Consider the following 9,865-nt stretch of genomic DNA (forward strand, 5'->3'; position numbering starts at 1 on the left):
AGAAGAGTAGGAGCAGCCATCGCCTTGCGGCGATGGCCTCTCAGAGTCTGGGAAAACGTATCGTCAGGAGAAACTTTTTTCCCGAGGAGGGTTACGAAACTCTCACTGTAGGTAAGGGTCTGCCGCCACTGTGAACGTCGTCTGGGTGGGGCTGATCGACACCTGACAGGAGAGAGCCGATACCGTCCTCCGACTCATTCCAGTCCTCGTCGAGGTCGAAACCTCTCAGGAGGACCGAAGGAGTATTTAAATACGGTGTCCGAAGACACTAGAAACGCCGCTGTCGCAGTAGAGGAGGTGGAAGTAGCTTGATCGGACCGGCCAGAACTGAGAGAGCCTTCTTGTCCGGAGACGAGAGACTCTGGTTCAAGACAGAATCGGTAAGCTCCGATCGCGGCATACCCACCGTCGGTTTGGGTTCCCTCTCGGGCCCCAAAACGACTCGAGCAGAGACATGGGCTCTGCTGGTGGGAGCGGCGATCCTTCCCCCCGGTCGTTGTGCTGACGAATCAGTGCAATAAACCTGGGTAAAGTTACTCTGAATCTCGGAAGTTACAGCGTCTGAGGAGTAGGACCGTCCAGTCCCTCCAACAAGAGCAGCTCCCAGGACCCTCCTCCTTCAGAAGAAAGGACCAGCAACAGATCCCTGACGGTTGCCTCCAATCACTTGCGCGTACGTCCTGGTTGGTCCTAAGACCAACCTGGCACGTGCGGCGTCGTGACGGGATCGTGAGCGCATCTCTCACGATCACTCCTATATACCTAGCTCTTCCTGGCGATGCCGAGGAAGTTGAAGGTATCGGAGAGACAGAATGACGCTATACCCCTCTCCCCCTGACGGTCGCCTCCAATCACTTGCGCGTACGTCCTGGTTGGTCCTAAGACCATACGTGGCACGTGCGGCGTCGTGACGGGATCGTGAGCGGCGCACCTCTCACGATCACTCCTAGCTACCTCGCTCTTCCCGGTGTAGCCCGAGGAAGTTGAAGGTAGTGGAGAGACAGACCACTGACGCTCCCCCCCCCCCCCGCTCGCTGGCAGGACCAGCGTACGTGGGGGCTGCAGCCGATCACCAACCCGCGGTGGGGATCGATCTGCATGGCCTGGCCGTGCCGCTCACCTGTGGCGAGCGGCTCGACTGAGCACGTCGACCCCGGTCCCGTGCGTCAGACGAGCTGTGCTGGTCACCGTATCCGCCCACGGTCCCTGTGGGAGCGGCGGTCAGGTGACCTGCAGAGCTCGCTTTCGCCGTGAGACCGGTGAGCGTCCTCGCGGCACGTCAAACCGCTGGTACCAGCCGAGCTGGTACCGTCGGGCGAGGGGACCTGGGGGGCCTCTTCCCAGCCTCACCCGTGGCCGGTCAGAGACCGTCACGTCCACCCGAGGTACCGCTGGTCGCTTGCGAGAGCGCCGCTGGCCTGGCGAGAGTCACCTGAGCGGCTCTCGACAGTCTTCTGCTCCGTGCCCTCGGTCATGACGCTGAGCGAACTCAGGCGTTCTTAACTTTGGCTGCACGGTCACCCGAAGGAGATCGTACACTCGGAACTTCTCGCCGGACGAGAAACCGAGCCAGGTACCTGGCTTAGCAGCAGAGCTGCCAAGACCAGGCGAAGAGGGTGTACCAGCGGAGCCAGCACACCCTTGGTCCCGGTCCCGTTCTTCTTCTTCTCAGAAGGGGAGAGGGCGTTCCCCGTTCCCGAAGGAACAGGAGGACCAGCAGAAGAACCCCCCCGTCACACCGAATGTGACGAGCCCTTCGAAGTTCCGAAGGAGTCTTCTTAGGGGGAACAAAACCCAAAAGGTTACCAGCTGGTCGCTGCGAGAGCGGCCGCTGGCCTGGCGAGAGTCACCTGAGCGGTTATCGCCAGCCTTCTGCTCCGTGCCGTGGTCTTGGCGACCGAGAGAACTCTGGCGCCGAAACTTTGGCTGCACGGTCTCCCGAGGAGAGCGTACACTCGGGATCACGCGAACGAGAGACCGAGCCGGAACCTGGCGTAGCGGCATCGCCGCTAGCACCAGGCGAGGAAGTACAGAGCTAACCGATACTATCCCTGGTCCCCGTCTATCTCTTCCTTACGGAAGGGGAGACGGGCCCCGCTCCCGAAGGAGCAGGAGGACCGACAGAAGGACCCCCCGTCCCACCGAGGTGGGACGGGCCCTTAGAAAGTTCCCGAAGGAGACTTCTTAGGGGGGGGAGGCAGCCTTCTTCTTCTTCGGCTATGGGCCTTAGAAGTCGAAGGGGAAGAGGCAGCAACAGACGAAGATGACACCTTCCTCTTCTTCGTCAGCTTCACGCAGGACGTCGTCAGGTCCCTCCATCCAGGCCGGAGTCGGGCCTATTGCCGAAGCAACACGGCCCGACTGCAACCTGTCCGGAAGGACCTGGGACTGGGGAAGACACACCATGGGCAGGACCAGCATGGACAGGCGCAGGAACCAGGAGCGACAGGAACAGCAACCAGCTCAGGAGCGGCAGGAACAGCGGCAGCGGTAAACACAGAAGGGACAGCCAAGCCAGTAGCGGGAACCACATCAGCGACAGGTACGGCAGGCCCAGCCATCGCCTCGTAGAATCATCGGCAGCCAGCGTGGTACTGGCGGCCGGTCCAGGGGCGAGCTGCTGGAACAGCGGAAGTCTGGGCAGGCAACACGAAGAAAACACAGGCAGCGGCGGCATACCCCTCCTCGGTACGGCGGCGACCGGCCCTAGAAGCGGCAGACGGCGTCACCGACACAGCATGGGGTGTAGACCAGCGGGGTTGGGGGGGAAGCAGCATAAGCTGGCCGTGAAGGATTGTAGTGGAGGGACCACTCCAAGGTCACCGCCCCAGACCTCGCTAGACTCTGCAGCAGATCGTGGATGCTAGGCACGCCCTGCAGCCGCAGTTGGTCCATACCTGTCCAAGGTCGTCTCCCACGGCTGTAGCACCTGCGGTAGCACAGACAGATTAGTAAGAGGGGTTCCCTCACGCACGGGGGGGGGAGACATGCCCCCACCCCGAACGGAAGGAAGACCCAAAAACAAAATACGAGGAAGCTGAGCGGGGGGGCAGGAAAGAAGACGAAGAATCGGATACCAAGGGAGTCGCGGGAGAGCTTTCCGACGACTTCCTGGCAGACCTTCGCTTCCCCTACCCCCGCACAGCAGTGAAAAGTAATATGAAAATGAAACGAATACTTGCACTTGCGATTCACTCATAGAACTGAAAGAGGGAAAAATCAATTCCCGGTAAGAGCGGAAACTTGATCCATAATAATATGATGCTATCATAAATATATATGAAAATGAACAATACTGCACTTGCTATTTTTCACTTTCACAGCAATAAATCGTAAGGATTAATTCCCGCGAAGAGCGGAATTTGATCCAAAATTAAATTTGATGCAATTAATAAATGAAAATGAAAAGAAACTGCATTGCGAATCCACTTTCATTGCATTCTATTCATACAAAATAAGAGGCTCTTGCCGAGCGCAATCAAGCTCTCGGCAAACGAACGCACAGGGCAAAAATATAATGAAAAAGAGTACTTACATCTTTCAATTACACACTTTCGCCCAAACAAAATACATGACTCGGCGTGAGTGGCGCCCCGCCCTCGGCACCGAACATATTCAAGGGTTCAATTCATGAAAAGAGCGGAAATCGCCGTCTCTACGGCGATAGCTCCATGTTGATTCATAATTAAGTAATGAAAATGAAAACAGTGTACTTACAGTTTCATTTTCAAGTCAAACCAAACCATTAGTAGAAAACACAATATAAACAAAGCATACGAACGATGGAAGCGGGCAGAGAGCGATGACGAACACGCCTCCTTCACACCCGCGCGACCGGAAAGCAAAAAGTGGTTCTTCACCTCTCGGGCGCGCGGGCGCGCGACGATCGGACAAGCAGTTAACTACCGTTCTCCCCTTGTTCGAAGCTTACGACCGTCCCAGCTGCCGCTAGTTACCTTCCTATTGTTAAAGGACGAGGGTTTGTATTACGTATCGGAACAATTAAAAGTTCGTGCCGAGCGCAATCACACTCTCGGTAACGAACGCACAGGGCAAAAATATAATGAAAAAAGTACTTACATTTTTCAATTACACCCTTCCGCCCAAATACATGACTCGGCGCGAGCGCGCCCGCCCTCGGCACCGAGACATAATTCAAGGGTTCATAATTAAGTAATGAAAATGAAAACAGTGTACTTACAGTTTCATTTTCAAGTCAAACAAACCATTAGTAGAAAACACAATATAAACAAAGCATACGAGATGAAGCGGGCAGAGAGCGATGACGAACACGTCCTTCACACCCGCGGCGAAAGCAAAAGTGATTTGTTTACCTCCCAGTCGCGCGGCGCGCGACTGTCGGACAAGCAGTTAACTACCGTTCTCCCCTTGTTCGAAGCTTACGACCGTTCCAGCTGCCGCTAGGCTACTTCCTATGTTAAAGGACGATGGTTTGTATTACGTATCGGAAACAAATCTAAATAATAAATTTCATATAAAAACATCTATAAATATATTATATAAAAATTTTGTTCATATATATAAGTTCTTACATAGACAATCTATATGTATGTAGTATAATTTAAATTTGGTTGAGGAGGCTCACCTCCCTCATATAGATATATAACTGCTCTATATTACAATCCTTTCCAAGAATTGTAGCTAGGATAAAATTACCTACTCTGTCACGTGGGTAATAGCAGTTAACAAATCCGTTGTTGTCATATATTTGTCATTCCATGAAGGGAACATAACATCAACACAAACTGCATCTAGGTTACATACGCTTACCTATAAGCTTAATACGACACCGTATGCATACAAAAACCAAGGGTAAAATACCGAATGGCCAGCCTCTACCATACTGTGACCACCTTCCCGAAAATCAGAAATTATGGCCTTAATTTGTGACTTAGGAGAAAAAACTTACTTTGAGAGTTAAGTACAGGTCTCGAGGTGTTGCTTTGACAGACACTGGGACTTGACTAATGTCTATCCTGGGTTACAGGACGTGTTAAAGAACTTTTTGGGGAAGGAGTCTTGCTAAGTAGAGGCGGGCCATTCAGTATTTTACCCTATTTGGTAACTTGCCAGAGAAATCAGAAGTACCTAAGGGGGCTCGAAATAGGCCAAGTTCTTACTAGTCTAGGTTACGGAATACCTAGCTACCAGCTCGTCCAATTTACAAATTTTACTAGCTAGGTAATAACCTGGTGTGATATTGACGTTTCCCCATAAATTCACATACCTAGGCTAATAAGCCATCTTTGTTGTCTACAAAGTTACATAAACCGGAGCATACCCTATCCTAGATTCTGGGATACTATCATAGGAAGTACTCGAAGGTGTTACCTAGTAGCACTACCTAACCTAAGTACGGGTGGTATCTAGGTAGGTACTAGTAGTAGTACCTACCTAGTACATTTGTGCTACCTACCTACTAGCTAGGTATAGTAGGTAGTAGCTAGGTAGTTCTTACAATTATGATTTCGTCCACAGGCTTAGGTACTTCCTTTACACCATATTCTACAGGTGAAATTCACCAATTAATTTCAATATATCCTTCAGCCATTACCTAGTAGGTAGGTAACTCGAATTCTGCCTTTTTTTTTTTTCGCTTGGGGAAAGTAGACTACCTTTCACATCCAACATTCAGACGTTCAAGCTCATAAAAATGACTCGGAGGTCGTAGCTATACTTATATCAAATCACAATTTTGCGCTTCACTAATCACGTAAAAGTATTTACGGCATTATTCTTACCAAAAACACTTCAAAACGTCGTTGGTTTCACTAAGAGACGAAGGAGGAATGGAGACCTATGCCCCAATGTTGACAGTAGAATATTAATTTGTTATTGCTCTCTTGTCAAAGTTGTCGAAGGTTAGTGTTCAAGTACAGCCCCTTAGTAATGTGGCAACACCCACCCTACATTTTTTAATAATTAAGGTTTTCATGAATCAACGTTTTGTAGCTTTTTTGTATGTATTTCATTCATACATCGCCACAATATTATCTATAATTATTTTTGAAAGGCTTGCTTACAGTCTATACGTATTCTTTTGGTTTTATTATAGCATACGTATCTAGCCGAGTGTGGGGGGGGGGGGGGGTGGCAAACTGCATGCGTCCTGCGGAAGCCTGCAACAAATAAAAAATAAATTTTTTTAGTGAACATATATAATTTACAGTTTATATACGTCAATATCCCATTTTCTGGTCATTCATTGAATTAAATGTTTCACTCCCTACCATTAGCTAAGTCACTCTCAGTTCAATGTTTTCCATGTTTAAGAAATTTTGCTGCCAGATTATTCTCTATTTTTGGTTCAGCTTACATCTGTGAGAAGAGTTTATCCTGCATGAAGACAAATAAGTCCCAGAACAGGTCCATGTTGTCAGACACAAAACTTACATGTTCAGGGATGAGAGTTTCAACCAATTGTAAAGTAGAATTGTGCACCACAAACATTTTCCCCATTAAATTAAGCGTGTGCTGGATTTTGAATTTGTGTGTTTTTATTAACCATGATGTCTATATGTTGTTATCTTAAAGAGCACCACCCGATTTTAAAAGGTGCAGCCCTTTGACTTTTCATGGCCCACTTATGCGGCCCTCTCTGTGAAAAGTTTGCCCACCCACTGCTCTAGCCGAATTACACAGGAGCCATTTGTTCAAAATCCGCTCTGTCTTATTCCTGTGATCTGTCTGTTTAATAATCTTTAAAACCTTGTATCCATGACCCTCAAAAATTTGGCGATAGTATTGCGTTTCAGAATTCTGTTGTCCTCATCTGGATTCTTACCCAAAATAAAAAAAAATGTAGTCTCTGGTCTTGTAATTTGGGAGTATTATTTAAAACTTTGGTGTAGCTAACATTGTCCTTCCTCTACTGCTGCTGTAATTCATGTGACCAGTAATTGCATTTGTTTGTAAAAGGCAAGTTGGCAGAGAATGAGAATGCTGTCATTTCTCTTTATTCAGATGATAGCATTATACAATTTCGGGTTTTTGCGTTGCCCACCGATGGCAAGACCCATAGGTAGACTTTTTAACTTTTTCAATTATATCCATATACAACATTTCTTATATATCTTGTTCAACTGCACCTGAAGCCTGCCAAGTATCTCATCAATGCAGTTTTACTTAAAGAATTACGTTGCCGGCCGAGTTTAAGTTTGCCAATCGCCCTAGTCCCTCCAGAGGCAGGGTAGAGTTTAACTTTCAATCCTCTGGTTGACGCTGACATACGATTAGCTGTTATCTCTTTGACAGCGGGAAAGCCAGTTCTGTATTACTCCATTTACTCGGGACGTTTCCACCTCATTTCTACTTTTGTATGTAGGAGTTCGATCTTTGTCACTTTGAGTGCAATGTTCAATCATCATTTATTGGGCTGGTCAAAGCTGCCGCCATACTTAAGGTTGAAGATTGCTCCTGAAACCATCAGCGTTTTGATGGGAATTTTCTTGATCATAACTCTTCCTCTGCAATAGCACTCATGTCTTTGAAATATTTAAGCACCGATGTCAGGATGCTTGGTATATTTTAAGGTCACTTGATTTACAGAATTGCCATTATCTGAAGAATTGTCTTCCTTCGGTGTTCTGGATCGTTATCTCCTCTCGTGTGGGCCATCATAATTATTGTACTTTCCCCCCAAATGTAGAGTAATGTTTTCTTATCCGTGTAACTGGTCAGATACATTATATCCATAGCATTTCATTGTCTGTCTATGTGACATGACCTTGTTATGGCTCATATTTAGTTACAACCTTTAGGCTCTGTGGCATGCGTGAGCTCATGTAAAGTTATTAGTGCAAATGATCTGAAAAGCTTTTTGCATTGTTAAAAGTTTAAAAGTTTTATTTTTTTCTTCAGATGCATTTGTCATTCTTTATGGGAAGTATATTTTTCCATCAAAGCGATGATGAGGGCCGTGTTAAAATTTTAACTATCAACCTGGGCATTTGATTTTTTTCTTCCGTAAGCGGGTTACGTATCGGATTATGATTTCCCTTCCTTTCTGTAGTACCAAGACTGGAAACAAAACGAAAGTTAACAAATCTTTGTGGAAATATTTATTTCCCAAGTGACTTACGGCTTATTTTTACTTTTAACAGCCGCGAGACAAAAAGTTTCCTGATCCACACGCGCAAACTTGAAAAATGAATATAATCATTGTTCATTAATTTGAAAGTCTGCTTGCACGAGAAAAGGGGCGTGTCCACGAGAACTGGAAACAAGTTATGTCGTCCTTTGCATTCAACTGCAAGATCACCGGCCCTCGGCTTTAACCGAAGGTAGAGTTATTAGCTTCCAAGCGATATTCAGAACTGAAAACGTTGCAGAATTATAATGGCCAAATCTATATTCAATAAGACAGACAATCCACTACTAAATAGATAGCTCAGCCTTTCCTCTGATTGCAGTATCTAAGAATTTTTAGAAACTATTTTTTCACTTCATTCTTTTCAATTTTGTTATGTAACTTATTCAGTTTACTTGATATTTTCTTTATTTTTAATTATTTACATTTTGATTTACAAGTTTTCTTTTTGGTATTTACAGAATGCTATGTTCCATGAAAAATTTTTATTCTATAGGATTTAACTTTCATAATATATATATATATATATATATATATATATATATATATATAATATATATGTGTGTGTGTGTGTGTGTGCGTGCGTGTATGTGTAGATTATAAATCATCATAGCCTGATTTATTTTTGTTTTCTAAGACCTCTTCAAGAGGACGTATACATAACGACATAAATTTACATTATAAATATTAGGGTGCCAGTACAAACGAACTCACAGACAGTTGAAAATAAATCCACACGTGACGGGACAAGGAAGAACCTTATACTTGTTACTGACGGATGTGGTTCATTAGCATTGTCTGTCCGGAGTGGCAGGTGGGCCACACCTTCAAATCTTTACTACATTTTCCCGCATGCATGACCCGTGAGAATTCCTGTCAGACACCTCGTGGATCAAACAGCTGGATATTACATTGAAGAATACCTGGACAGAACTGTTTTCGTTTTGTGTAACTGACCTGACTGCAGATTTCAGTTCAACAGGAAATATTACTTTCGTAATTTGTCTCCAGTTTCATTTATTTATTTATTTTTTAGATTTTATGTGGGACACACACACACACACACTATTATATATATATATATATATATATATATATATATATATATATAATATATATATATATATATATACTATACATATATGAGCTTAATGATAAATAATATTGCAAATGCCAGGAAGAACATTATTTATTATAAACTAGCTTTCGAGGTATAAAACCTCATCATAAAAATTCTGAAAAACAAAGAAACGCAAACATAGAAATAAGGTGAACTGTAAACAGACTATCGTGCCAAAAGTAAAATGTCTAACGATCCATTTGTGACGTCTTCTTTGCCTTCAGCTTTTCCCATTTCAATATGGGGTCGCTGTTTCTAGTCAGCCTTCTCCATCTTCCTGTTCTGTACATCTTGTTCTGTTAGACCCTTTTCCTTCATGTCATTCAATAATTTATCTTTCCACCTGAACTTTGGCCTTCCCCGCCCTTTTCTGCCTTCCAGTTCCTTGCTGAACGAGTGGTTTTCGCGCTCGGCTACCAATCCGGTGGTCCGAAGGTCGATTCCCGGGTCTGCCAACGCGGAATCAGAGGAATTTATATCTGATGATAGAAATTAATTTCGGATCCCACAATAAGCTGTAGGTCCCGTTGCTAGGTGACCAATTGGTTCCTATAGCCACGTAAAAATATCTAATCCTTCGGGCCAGCCCTAGGAGAACTGTTAATCAGCTCAGTGGTCTGGCAAAACTAAGATAT

General features: G+C 45.5%; 1 protein-coding gene across 3 annotated transcripts in view; it reads right to left on the bottom strand.

Moving 5' to 3' along the window:
- The window catches only part of LOC135207205 (TNF receptor-associated factor 6-A-like), a 47,972-nt gene extending 42,086 nt beyond the window's left edge, over nucleotides 1-5,886 (bottom strand). For 2 of the 3 annotated variants that reach the window (XM_064238804.1, XM_064238807.1), the window contains exon 1: nucleotides 5,763-5,886. The gene's annotated coding sequence lies outside the window, so the exon portion shown is untranslated. The remainder of the gene's footprint in view (nucleotides 1-5,762) is intronic. The other variant, XM_064238806.1, reaches the window with a different exon arrangement.
- Between the last annotated feature and the right edge of the window lie 3,979 nt (nucleotides 5,887-9,865).

The sequence above is a fragment of the Macrobrachium nipponense genome, chromosome 32 (genome assembly GCF_015104395.2).
Source record: "Macrobrachium nipponense isolate FS-2020 chromosome 32, ASM1510439v2, whole genome shotgun sequence".
In the NCBI taxonomy this organism is placed as follows: Eukaryota; Metazoa; Arthropoda; class Malacostraca; order Decapoda; family Palaemonidae; genus Macrobrachium; species Macrobrachium nipponense.